Genomic DNA, 12069 nt, shown 5'->3' with positions numbered 1-12069 from the left:
GACTGCTGACCCACAGTGGCTTATGAAGTAAGCCCGTTTGCGGTTGTCGGAGACTCCCTGTAGCTCGTTTGCCTCCAGGAAACTTTCGAAACGGGTCATATATATTCCCCATGTCTCCTGGGCAGGGTCAAACGGAGTGGGTGGCGTGTAGCCGGTCATCGCTGCAATGGCCGTCACCTTGCTGGGTTTCTCGTAGTGAGTTCAGCTCTGTTCTGGTGCTCTGCCTCAAGATCCCACCTTCGTCGCCAATGTTAAGTTTGGGTATTGATGAGGCAGGAGACCAGGTTAGTGACAACAGCTCTTTAATATAGTGTGACCCAGCAAAACTCTGGAGAAAAACCTCTCCTTATATACACTTCAGCCTGAGGCTGCATCCAATCAGAACCGAGATATTTCCCGCCTAAAACTCCCGCCAAAACTTACAGTAATACATTACATAGAGCATGTTGTAAAACACTGTGAAGTGGTATATAAGTTTAAGAGTTATTAGTATTGCTATTCAAGCACAACAGAAGTAGTCATAATTTTAGTGTTGTATGTAGAATTCCAAGTTTCTTCATCCAAGTTTATTGTGGGCTTTTTTCTCTTATCTTAAATTAAGGTAGATACAGATTGCTTCTCAGCCTTTTGGCAAAGATCAAATGTAATGTAGGTAGATACAGAGGGTAAACTTTGCAGATTCAGCTGTACTTAAGAATGAGGCAGTAAACAGTTAATGCACTGTGCCTAAATAGAGTACAGTTGGATTAACATTAAAAAAAACCATACTAAAGTTTAAAAATCTACACTTAGTAGGAGTGGTATTGCTATCAATTCTATCTGTACTGCATGAGGATCTGCCCAACAAACAGGTAACATAGATTGTATTGTGCATCAAACCATCCACTGGGAGCAATAGAGAGATTTTAAAAAAGGACGTTGCTTCAGATATTATTGGCAATAATCCATAACTACTGTGTTTTGCAATTCATAGTCAGCCAGCCTTTTAATCTAAGGCTTCTCTAAACAAAAAGAAGTTGTGTAAATAGTTTTCAGAAAGCAAGACATCTTTTTACAGATTATCAGAGTTGGAGGGGACCTTGTAGGTCATCTAGTCCAACCCCCCAAAGCAGGAGACCCTACACGGTTTCTGACAGATGCCAGTCCAGTCTCTTCTTGAAAGCTTCCAGTAATGAAGCTCCCACAATTTCTGAAGGCAACTTCTGTTCCATTGATTGATTGTTCTCACTGTCAGAAAATTTCTCCTTATTTCTAAGTTGAATCTCTCCTTGATCAATTACCATCCGTTATTCCTTGTCTGGCTTTTGGGTGCCTTGGAAAACAGCTTGACCCCTTCCTCTCTGTGGCAGCCCCTTAAACATTGGAACACTGCTATCATGTCTGGTCTTTCTCTTCACTAGACAAGCCATGCCCAATTCCTGTAACTGTTCTCCAGTCCCCTAATCATTCTGGTTTCTCTTCTCTGCACTTTTTCTCGAGTTTCTTTTTCTATTAAGCTGAATATGGCTTCATGTAGCTCAGATGAGCCAGCTCCCTCAGTCAGGTGCCCATTATACAATCCAAGTCAAGGAGATGTGATTCATCTAGGGGCGATTGGAAACAAACAAAGCAGTTGTCATCAATGGTAAATGGAATAATGTACCAGCAAAAAGATGTGATGTAGTACACATTTCTTACATTTGCTCTGGACTGTGAAAGCACTAGACAAAAACAAATTAAGACTCCAAATGTGGAAACCCATTTCCAACTAGACTCTAAAATCTCGTTTCCAAATTTCCCTGCTTACCCTTGGTTTGTTCTCTTTTGGCATTACTTTGTACTGTATCTAGAAAAAGTTTTTTCTCCCCTTTAATCCAGGGGTCTCCTACCTTGGTCCCTTTAAGACTTGTGGACTTCAATTCCCAGAGTTCCTCAGCCAGCAAAGCTCTGGGAGTTGAAATCCACAAGTCTTAAAGTTGCCAAGGTTGGAGACCCTTGCTTTAATCCATTTTTGATACTGCAGGACAAGCAGAGACTGTTCATCCTAAAGAATAACAGGTTTGATCTAGTTATAATACAATACCGAAGAGTAAGAATTTCATGAAATTTATACCGCTGTCGTTTCTTAATTATTGCTTAGAATCTGCTACGTCAAACAATTTAAACTTTTTTTTTTAATATTTAGTTCAAGTCTAGTTCAAACATCAGCTTTAAAAGAAAAAAATATTTGGTTATCTAGATGATAGATTACTTTTCTCACTCTTTGGGATTGGTCCTATTAGTGAAGGCTAATGAATTTAGAATTTTTATGACCTCTACATACTACCACAAACATCTTTATATTTAATCACAACACATTTATATTTAATCCGTTTACGTAGAATAACAGCTGTTCAGGCAAAAGCTATTCCCTTTCAAGTGTAGTATTTTTTGTATTACCTAATCTCGCAACTATATATTTAACTATATTTTAACTATATGTTAAAAAATAATTCTTCCAATCCAATTGCCTCATTTCCATTCATGGAGCTATCTTACAATAGCTCTTTGAGCTACATTAGAAACTGGCTTCAAGATAGCCAATAATTTAGCCCAGGTGCTTGCTGAACAAGGATAACACTTCCATCTTGTGTTTACTTCAAACAGAATAGTCTGCCTTTTCCAAAAGAGGACATTTGCTTTCTCTGGATAAGAAAAATTAGAACATCCCGAGTGTAAAACAATTGTGGGAAATCACCAAACTTTTTTACAGCAGTTAAAGCGAAACTGAAATATCGATGCATTCACAATTAGGAATGCAAGGATATAATCCTTGGGAATTGTAAATCCAAGTACCTTATTTTTCGGAGTATAAGATGCCCTGGACTATCAGACGCACCTACCTTTTTTGGTGAGGAAAACAAGAAAAAGAAATCTGCCTCTGCCTCCCAGCAATTTTGTTACAGCAAACAGCCTGCTTTACTTTCATTTTCATTTTCAGCATAGCTTGATTAGCACAAGAAAAAAAATCTGTTCCCAGCAATTTACCTCCCCGCAGCAAGCAGCTGAGGCCCATGCAGCAATAGGCAATGGCAATCCCTGCAGCCTGAAACAGCTGAGAGTTGGGAGCCGATTCAACGGACAATCAACTTGTGCTAATTAGGCTGTGCTGAAGCTGAAATGGGCTGTTTCTTCTTGCTGCTTGCTGCAAGGGGGTAAATTGCTGGGAGGCAGAGGCCAAAGGGTGGGAGCCAGTAGGTGGGCGGGGCTACATTCAGTGTATAAGACGCACCCAAATGTTCACTCCCTTTTAGGAGGGAAAAAGATGCATCTTATGCTCTGAAAAATACGGTATGTTAGATTTTACTTAATGCATTGAAGGTTTGTAAGACTGTTTCTGCAGAATTATATAGCATTCTCCTGTGGAAATTTCCAGAGGTCAAACAGTTTAGCTTTTAATTTTAAAAGTGATAAGCCACATCAAGCAATGTATTTTTGAAGAGTTTTGTGTCATGGGAAAACTTAGTATCAGTTCATAACAGAACCTGAAAAGCATCCATTAGAAATCAGCAAGGGAATTTACAAATGGTTAAAAAATAAAAAAGAACAGTCCAGGAGACAGACAGCAATGTGAGAGCCTTGTGGCCTGAAATCCCTTATAGTAGTTTCTCCCATCTTCTAACCCAAAGGCCATAAATATACTTTATCACTTATCTCTCTCTTCCTCACTTCTCCTCTGTCCAGTTTCTTTTCATACACTGAAATTGAGTGTGAATTTGGAATTCAGAAAATATATGTGTAATAGGAAACATTACAAAATGATGCATGGCATGGAGAAAGTCAATATGAATTTTTTCCTCCCCTAACACATCGTATCAACACAACTCAATCAGGAAACATGCAATGAAATACTGAGAGTACAATAGAAGTGTATAATAATAATATAATGAATAGAATAGAATAGAATAGAATTTTTTATTGGCCAAGTGTGATTGGACACACAAGGAATTTGTCCTTGGTACATATGCTCTCAGTGTACATAAAAAGACAAGATACATTCGTCAAGAATCATAAGTACAACACTTAATGATAGTCATAGGGTACAAATAAGCAGTCAAATCATACTAGGAATCAATCAATATAAATCGTAAGGATACAAGCAACAAAGTTCCAGTCATGCAGTCATAAATGGGAGGAGATGGGTGATAGGAACGATGAGACAATTAATAGTAATGCAGCCCAGGGGTGAAATGCTCCCGGTTCTGACTGGATCTCACGATCCGGTAGCAATCATGGCCGGTGGTTTGGTGATCCGGTAGTGATCGTCGAACCACCGGTGACACCTGCCGCCCGGGTGTCATTACTTCCTGGTTTTAACCGTGTTTTTTACCTTCTACGCATGCGCAGAAGGTTTTGCGCATGCGCAGAAGGTCTGTGCGGTGCATGTGACGTGCGTGCGGGGCGTGTGGACTTCCGAGCTGGTAAGGAAGGTAAGTCGATTTCACCCCTGATGAAGCCTAATGTGAATAGTTTGACAGTGTTGAGGGAATTATTTGTTTAGCAGAGTGATGGCATTGGGGAAAAACCTGTTCTTGTGTCTAATTGTTCTGGTGTGCTCTATAATGTCGTTTTGAGGGTAGGAGTTGAAACAGTTTATGTCCAGGATGTGAGGGATCTGTAAATATTCTTGCAGCCCTCTGTACTGAAGTATTTCAACCTTGTTGACGTCTATGGTTTGGAATGCATTCCCAATTAGGATTGTGCAGAATTCTGACGAAGTGCCTTAATTTGACAAAGCTTTGATTGGATACACTCCTTTGAAGAAGACTTGCAACTCTAAATTAAGACTGGCTATGAAGAAATGAATCAAATCAGAATGCTGCAAAGTGCCTCCTTGTTTTGCAGTGTGCTTCACAGACGGAATGCCTTTTCTGCAAACAGTACTACAGCTTCATTTTTATGTTTGGAGAAAGTATTGGGAGGAAGGGAATAGTTCAATAGTATCTCTGACATTAACATGAGTGGGCAGCCAATCAGTTTAATACCTCGTTTAAACTCTCTGCCAGCAGAACAATTCTGGCATGGCAAAGCTAATATGATTTTATTCATTCACTTTGTCAGATCTCAGCTTCTTGAGTGTGACCAGCCACAAAAACTTTAATTTTGTTCTCTTTTGTCTTCTGTGTTGCTCTTGCCAATCCAATTAGGAAGTAAAAATCGATGGCCTGAATATGGGCTGGGTGCTGATTAGACCAGTAATGAATTTTTGGGAGAAGTCTTATTTTTAACCTACATGATTTGGACAGGTTTAAGACTATTAAACTATTTTCGAGCTATTTTCAAAGCACCTGAAGGCCAGACAAGTAATAATGGATGGAAACTGAACAAGGAGAGATTCAACCCAGAAATAAGGAGAAATTTTCTGACAATGAGAACAATCAACCAATGCAACAGCTTTCCTTGAGAAGTTGTGGGAGCTTCATCACTGGAGGCTTTCAAGAAGTGACTGGACTGGCATGTGTGTGAGCGAGTGAGCGAGCGAGAAACTTTTTGTAACACATTCTTCCTTTTCTTTCTACATATTGGCACATCTGTTAATCACTATCTAACATTTGTACTGTACATTAACATTACAGCTTGTCTCTTTAAATCTTTCATATATTGTCTTTGACTGCTCTTTTCCTAACTATATCTGAATTTACCTCACTGTTTAATGTGTTATACATTAGGGAGAGTCCCTGCTGAATTTAGCTAATTTCTATTATGGAATATATAGTTAGTATTGCCACTGCATGCTGTCTCCAATTTTGATCTCCCTTTCCCGTGTTGTCCCAAATAGGCTCTTGCAGCTGTCAACATATGTCTTAATGAATTGTGTTACTTTTCATTTGTATTTTTGGCAATTATTCCTAGCAAAAAAAAATAAATTGTTTCAGTTAAAATTTAATGTTTAAAATTTTCTGAAAGTTTTGAAGTATGCCTTTCTAGTACTTAGACATTTTATCATGATGACATGCTTCTTTTTCATGGTAACATTTCCAGCATTTGTTGTTATATGATTTATATATCTTGGTAATAATTAATGGATATGATCAATTACAGATATTAAATGTTTATAAAACATTTAATACCAATTTTCTCTCAGATTATAGTGTGGGGTAATTTTTTTCTGTAGCTGTTCTCATTGTTCTGTTATGATTCTTTAAAGTTTTGCATGCATGTTATTATGTATTAAATATGGAATAATATTTATATTTTCCAAGGAAATAAAAAGGACTCCCATCATTTAGATGATCCCGATTAACAGACTCAATTAAAATTGAGACTCAATACCAGGGAAGATTCAACAGACTCAATACCAGGGAAGATTCTGGAAAAGATAATCAAGCAACGAATCACCAAACACCTAGAAGCAAACAAAGTAATAACCAAAAACCAACATGGGTTTGTCAAAAATAGATCATGCCAGACTAATCTCATTGCATTCTTTGACAAAGTGACAAAATTAGTCGACCAGAGGAATGCTGTTGATATAATTTACTTGGACTTCAGTAAAGCATTTGATAAAGTAAACCATAACCTACTACTAGATAAAGTAGAAAAATGTGGGTTAGACAGCACTACCACCAGATGGATTCGTAACTGGCTGACCAACCGCACTCAAAGTGTAGTCCTCAACGGAACTACATCCACATGGAGGGAAGTATGCAGTGGAGTACCCCAAGGCTCTGTTTTAGGCCCAGTACTCTTCAACATCTTCATCAATGACGAGGGGATAGATGGGGAACTCATCAAATTTGCAGACACCAAGCTGGCAGGAATAGCTAACACTCCAGAAGATAGGCTTAAGATACAGAAAGATCTTGACAGACTTGAACATTGGGCACTATCTAACATTTGTACTGTACATTAACATTACAGCTTGTCTCTTTAAATCTTTCATATATTGTCTTTGACTGCTCTTTTCCTAACTATATCTGAATTTACCTCACTGTTTAATGTGTTATACATTAGGGAGAGTCCCTGCTGAATTTAGCTAATTTCTATTATGGAATATATAGTTCTCCAATTTTGATCTCCCTTTCCCGTGTTGTCCCAAATAGGCTCTTGCAGCTGTCAACATATGTCTTAATGAATTGTGTTACTTTTCATTTGTATTTTTGGCAATTATTCCTAGCAAAAAAAAATTGTTTCAGTTAAAATTTAATGTTTAAAATTTTCTGAAAGTTTTGAAGTATGCCTTTCTAGTACTTAGACATTTTATCATGATAACATGCTTCTTTTTCATGGTAACATTTCCAGCATTTGTTGTTATATGATTTATATATCTTGGTAATAATTAATGGATATGATCAATTACAGATATTAAATGTTTATAAAACATTTAATACCAATTTTCTCTCAGATTATAGTGTGGGGTAATTTTTTTCTGTAGCTGTTCTCATTGTTCTGTTATGATTCTTTAAAGTTTTGCATGCATGTTATTATGTATTAAATATGGAATAATGTTTATATTTTCCAAGGAAATAAAGAGGACTCCCATCATTTAGATGATCCCAATTAACAGACTCAATTAAAATTGAGACTCAATACCAGGGAAGATTCAACAGACTCAATACCAGGGAAGATTCTGGAAAAGATAATCAAGCAACGAATCACCAAACACCTAGAAGCAAACAAAGTAATAACCAAAAACCAACATGGGTTTGTCAAAAACAGATCATGCCAGACTAATCTCATTGCATTCTTTGACAAAGTGACAAAATTAGTGGACCAGAGGAATGCTGTCGATATAATTTACTTGGATTTCAGTAAAGCATTTGATAAAGTAGACCATAACCTACTACTAGATAAAGTAGAAAAATGTGGGTTAGACAGCACCACCACCAGATGGATTCGTAACTGGCTGACCAACCGCACTCAACGTGTAGTCCTCAACGGAACTACATCCACATGGAGGGAAGTATGCAGTGGAGTACCCCAAGGCTCTGTTTTAGGCCCAGTACTCTTCAATATCTTCATAAATGATTTAGATAAGGGAACAGAAGATGAACTCATCAAATTTGCAGACACCAAGCTGGCAGGAATAGCTAACACTCCAGAAGATAGGCTTAAGATACAGAAAGATCTTGACAGACTTGAACATTGGGCACTATCTAACAAAATGAAATTCAATAGTGAAAAAAGTAAAGTTCTACATTTAGGCAAAAAACCCAAAATGCACAGGTACCATATATGTGATACTTTGCTCAATAGTAGTAACTGTGAGAGGGATCTTGGAGTCCTAGTGGACTCCATTTAGATATGAGCCAGCAGTGTGCAGCAGCTGCCAAAAAAGCCAACACAGTTCTGGGCTGCATAAACAGAGGGATAGAATCAAGATCACGTGAAGTGTTAATACCACTTTATAATGCCTTGGTAAGACCACACTTGGAATACTGTATTCAGTTTTGGTCACCACGATGTAAAAAAGATGTTGAGACTCTAGAAAGAGTGCAGAAAAGAGCAACAAAGATGATTAGAGGACTGAAGGCTAAAACATGAAGAACGGTTGCAGGAACTCGTTGTTGTGTCTTGCCCGCCCTCAGAGCAGCCGGGGCCTTCTTACCTGCTCCCGCACACTGAGGAATGTATGCCTCCCGGTCTCAGTCCTGGCTCCATGCCCACACAAACTGCAGAAGGAGAATCTCCCTGCCCCAGCCCTGACTCCATGCCCAGGCAAACGGAGCAGCTAGACCCCTCCCCCTCCTCCACAGCAGGTGAGCCTGAGGAGGGTTTACTCCCAAGAACAGCTGATTGGTGTGACCCTCGCATCAGAAGATTCTGTTGTTAGTGAATGAGCAGTGATATAATGTGTCCCTATTTCAGACATCAAGAGGTTCATATTAACATCCTAGAAAGTTTATGAAACACCATAAAAAGAATTTGGGGTGGTGGTGGTGGTGGAATCCAATAACTACCTGGAAAAAATAATTCAATGAAATGAAACAGAACTCTTACCGAGTGAGCGAAAGAACAAGAACAATTTCGTAACTGGCTGACCAACCGCACTCAACGTGTAGTCCTCAACGGAACTACATCCACATGGAGGGAAGTATGCAGTGGAGTACCCCAAGGCTCTGTTTTAGGCCCGGTACTCTTCAACATTTTTATCAATGACTTGGACGAGGGGATAGATGAACTCATCAAATTTGCATACACCAAGCTGGCAGGAATAGCTAACACTCCAGAAGATAGGCTTAAGATACAGAAAGATCTTGACAGACTTGAACATTGGGCGCTATCTAACAAAATGAAATTCAATAGTGAAAAAAGTAAGGTTCTACATTTAGGCCAAAAAAACAAAATGCACAGGTACCGTATATGTGGTACTTTGCTCAATAGTAGTAACTGTGAGAGGGATCTTGGAGTCCTAGTGGACTCCATTTAGATATGAGCCAGCAGTGTGCAGCAGCTGCCAAAAAAACCAACACAGTTCTGGGTTGCATAAACAGAGGGATAGAATCAAGATCACGTGAAGTGTTAATACCACTTTATAATGCCTTGGTAAGGCCACACTTGGAATACTGTATTCAGTTTTGGTCTCCACGATGTAAAAAAGATGTTGAGACTCTAGAAAGAGTGCAGAGAAGAGCAACAAAGATGATTAGGGGACTGAAGGCTAAAACATGAAGAACGGTTGCAGGAACTCATTATGCCTAGTTTAATGAAAAGAAGGACTAGGGGAGACATGATAGCAGTGTTCCAGTATCTCAGGAGCTGCCACAAAGAAGAGGGAGTCAAACTATTCTCCAAAACACCTGAGGGTAGAACAAGAAGCAATGGGTGGAAACTAATCAAGGAGAGAAGCAACTTAGAACTAAGGAGAAATTTCCTGACAGTTAGAACAATTAATCAGTGGAACAACTTGCCTGCAGAAGTTGTGAATGCTCCAACACTGGAAATTTTTAAGAAACTGTTGGATAACCATTTAGATATGAGCCAGTACTGTGCAGCAGCTGCCAAAAAAGCCAACACAGTTCTAGGATGCATAAACAGAGGAGTAGAATCAAGATCACGTGGAGTGTTAATAATGCCACTTTATAATGCCTTGGTAAGGCCACACTTGGAATACTGCATCCAGTTTGGGTCGCCACGATGTAAAAAAGATGTTGAGACTCTAGAAAGAGTGCAGAGAAGAGCAACAAAGAGAATTAGGGGACTGAAGGCTAAAACATGAAGAACGGTTGCAGGAATTGGGTATGTCTAGTTTGATGAAAAGAAGGACTAGGGGTGACATGGTAACAGTGTTCCAATATCTCACTATCTGCCACAAAGAAGAGGGAGTCAACCTAGTCTCCAAAGCACCTGAGGGCAGGAGAAGAAGCGATGGATGGAAACTCATCAAGGAGAGAAGCAACCTAGAACTAAGGAGAAATTTCCTGACAGTTAGAACAGTGAATCAGTGGAACAACTTGCCTCCAGAAGTTGTGAATGCTCCAACACTGGAAATCTGAAACTATTTTTTTATATATATAGAAGATTCTGTTGTTAGTGAATGAGCAGTGATATAATGTGTCCCTATTTCAGACATCAAGAGGTTCATATTAACATCCTAGAAAGTTTATGAAACACCATAAAAAAGAATTTGGGGTGGTGGTGGTGGAATCCAATAACTACCTGGAAAAAATAATTCAATGAAATGAAACAGAACTCTTACCCGAGTGAACGAAAGAACAAGAACAATTTCGTAACTGGGTCATTATTCTAGTTCACTCTTTGACAACAATTTGAAACATGTTGAAAATGCATGATTCCACGCCCCCAACTCCGCCGTCTTCCATTCCTTGCCTTGTAGATACTAGAAATTATAATTGGAGCTTTCAAGAACTTTCCCCTCTGTCAATTTAATGAAATCTGTTGGAGGTTCAGTCTACAATTGTAAGAATCCTTAAACCATACTTCAGGACTCATCTTTCTCAGATGAACTCCCAGAGAACTCAGTGGTGCTATTCACACAGCACATTTAATTGGGTCTGATGGGGGAAATTAGCACATCATATGAACAGTAAATCAACTGACTGGAGGATTAACCCTCCAGCCACCCAAAGCAAATCGAGTTATAGATTGTCCTTCCAAAGAAAACAGCAAGGCTTCCCTAGATACTGTATTCGGTCTCGGTTGTCTTCTTCCCCCCCCCCCCCCACATTCATAGAAAGGATGAGAGACAGCAAAGGTGAGGTAGATAATTTTTCTAGTCTATAGTGGTGCTAATCCCCACGGGATGACTGCAGATTTTTAACTTAATTTTTTTAAACTGAAAGTAAAGGCTCAGTGGCTAAGACTCTGAGTTTGTCGATCGAAAGGTCGGCAGTTCAGCGGTTCGAATCCCTAGTGACGCCTAACGGGGTGAGCTCCCGTTACTTGTCCCAGCTTCAGCCAACCTAGCAGTTCGAAAACGTAAAAAATGCACGTAGAAAAATAGGGACCACCTTTGGTGGGAAGGTAACAGCATTCCGTGCACCTTTGGCATTTAGTCATGCTGGCCACATGACCACGGAGACGTCTTCGGACAGTGCTGGCTCTTCGGCTTTGAAACGGATTTGAGCACCGCCCCCTAGAGTCGGCAACGACTATCACATATGTGCGAGGGGAACCTTTACCTTTAAAAGACCTCAGAAGACAGAGTCTCACAGGACTCTTTTACAGTGAATGGAAGAATAATGAAAATAATTCACAACAACAATATTTGATTTATGGAGACATGGGATCACTCATAGCCAGGGGAATGACTGATGTAATCAGTATTGGTTCCTGCAAATGGAGAATGGGTCTTACTTGAGTGCACAGGGGGAAGATTGAATAGGCAAATTCTAAATTTGATGTAAAAAATCAAAAAAATCAAATGTGTTTTCAGATTCTATGAATGAGACCACCGTACCTTGTGCCTGACCTATATTTTTGTATTTATTTTTCCTTTCCCCCTTTGGAAAGGAGAACTATTGCTTAAACCAGCTATTACTTCCAGCAAAGAGCTTTCCTAAAAGGAGCTAATGCAGGTTAACAAGTTCAGAGGTAGCCTTAGCTAAGTTAATTAACTCCCTACCTAATCCCTCATCAGTCTCTCCTTTA

The sequence above is a fragment of the Ahaetulla prasina genome, chromosome 8 (genome assembly GCF_028640845.1).
Source record: "Ahaetulla prasina isolate Xishuangbanna chromosome 8, ASM2864084v1, whole genome shotgun sequence".
Classification (NCBI taxonomy): Eukaryota; Metazoa; Chordata; class Lepidosauria; order Squamata; family Colubridae; genus Ahaetulla; species Ahaetulla prasina.
The sequence above is the reverse complement of the archived record's forward strand: the minus strand, read 5'-3'. Positions refer to the sequence as shown.